Source organism: Propithecus coquereli, unplaced genomic scaffold, assembly GCF_000956105.1.
Source record: "Propithecus coquereli isolate 6110/MARCELLA unplaced genomic scaffold, Pcoq_1.0 Scaffold113, whole genome shotgun sequence".
NCBI lineage: Eukaryota > Metazoa > Chordata > Mammalia > Primates > Indriidae > Propithecus > Propithecus coquereli.
The window spans coordinates 4,564,424-4,566,585 of NW_012135303.1; the positions used below are offsets into that span (position 1 = coordinate 4,564,424).

At 40.0% G+C, this 2,162-nt stretch overlaps 1 protein-coding gene across 1 annotated transcript in view; it reads right to left on the reverse strand.

Moving 5' to 3' along the window:
• LOC105819005 (aldehyde oxidase 4-like) overlaps positions 1-2,162 on the reverse strand; it is a 102,923-nt gene that overhangs the window by 58,288 nt on the left and 42,473 nt on the right. The gene's annotated exons all lie outside the window — the stretch shown is intronic.

The following is a 2,162-nucleotide window of genomic DNA, read 5'->3' on the forward strand; positions in this document are numbered from 1 at the left end:
AAGAAAATAAAAAATAAATCTAAAAAATAAATAAAATGTAAATATGCTATTATTCAGCAATTCCATTCCTTGGTATATTCTATTAGAAATAAGTGCTTATGTTCACCAAAAGACAAGCATAATAATGTTTATAGAAATTTTATTCGCAACGGCTCCAAAGTGTAAACAACTCAAATGTCCATCAATGGTAGAAAGGATAAAAAAAAATTGTGGAATATTTGTATAATGGAATATTGCCAAACAATAAAAATGAAATACTAATCTATGCAACAACATGGATGAATCTTCTACACATAATGTTAAATAAAAGATGTAGGCATAAAAGAGGTTATACCGTAAGATTTCATTTATATGAAGTTCGAAAGAGGCAAAACTGATTAACAGTGATAAAAGTTCGAATAATACCTTGGCGGGGAGGGGTGGTTACTACTAAGAGAGGCCATATGGACGTTTTGCGGGGTGCTGGAAATGTTCTGTATTTTGATGCAGGTTGTATTTGCATAAGTTTATACATATATAAAAATTCACCAAGCTGTAAACTTCTAGTGCATTTTAAATTATTATCTAAAAGTCACACTTGGATAGAGAAGCACTGCCTTACAGTTTCAGTATTTCTCAAACCAGATGATTAAAAGTGGAGTCTTCAATTTCGGAAACTTCCTTTTCTGGCCCAAGACTACTTACCTTCGATGATTTGGTCAACATATTTAAAGGCTTGCTCCCCATTTCCTTGCTCAATTTTTTTCTCAGCAGACAGAAAAGAATTGTGCTCTATGGCTTGCTGCAATGAAAAAACAAACCAACCAAAAAATATTTTTTGGCATTCTAATAAGCCATTTGTCCCCCATCAAAATTCCATTCTCCTGCTTAAGCAGATCTTTACATACCAAGATACCCAGAGCCAGAGAGCATGAAGAGTTAGCAGAGAGTGGATGCAAATGCATTACAGGTGTTGGTAACTCACTAATTTTGTTCAGTGCTTTGGGGAAGAATCGAAGGTCATACAAGGGTATACAGACATGGTCCCACCTCTAGATGGCTGAGTGACGATCTGAGGCAGTTTGGTATTTAGGTGCCAACTCTGGGGTACACAACAGAGTAAAGAGAGGTCAAGAAGGAATGGGCTGGTGGGGCCCGGAGTGCGTAGAAATGGCCTCATCTAGGTGACCTCAGTTGGATCCTGAATCATTTAAGTCAATGACACATTATGAAACAATAGTTTGAGGTTGAAACTAACCTGAGGGGCCAAAAGGAGGACAAGGCCAGATTGGCTGGGATGCAAGTTTTCTATCAAGAAACAGAAGCAGAAGATGAGTTTGGAAAGGTGGATGGAGGTGGATGGATGGAGGCTAGACTATGAACTGAAGAGTCTGAACCTTATCTAAGGGGCACTCTTGAGTAGGAACAGTGATCTGATGAACTTAGTGGCTTAGAAAAGTTAACGTGGTAGATAGATGGGCTGAAATGGAAGTCAAAAACCTCTTTGAGTGGTTATTGTAGTAAATTTGACAAGAAGATAGTGAGAACTGGGCTGGAGGGTGGAGTGAAAATGAGTGGAAAGAAAGGGGCAGACTTAAGGGGCATTTAAAGGATAACAGGGAAAGACGTGAACTTGGCAACTGTTGGGAAGAAGAAGCGAGACTCAGAGAGGATGCTCAAGACTGCAACCTACTTGGGGGGTTCATATTGCTTATGCATCCATCTACCCACCCATCCCTCCATCCCTCCGTCTTCCAACACCTATTATTGAGAGTCAGCCGTAGGTTTAGAGCTTCACTAGGCATTGGGAATGTAAAACATAATACACCATGTCCTTCCCTCCTTCATAACAACAGCTAAAACAAAAACGGCAGCTAACGCTTATTGAATGCATTCCCTGTCCTAGGTGCTATTCTAAGCATTTTACTTGGATTCTCTCATTCAAACCTCACAATGACCTTTTGGTATAGGTACTTTCATGGTTCCCATTTATTCTACAGATGAGGAAACTGAGGTATGAGGAGTTTAAGTAATTTGCCAAAGAGGAGTTTAAGTAATTTGCCAAGGCTTTTGTTGCTATTAAGAGGTTACTAGGCCGGGCGCAGTGGCTCACGCCTGTAATCCTAGCACTCTGGGAGGCCAAGGCGGGCGGATTGTTTGAGCTCAGGAGTTCGAGACCAGCC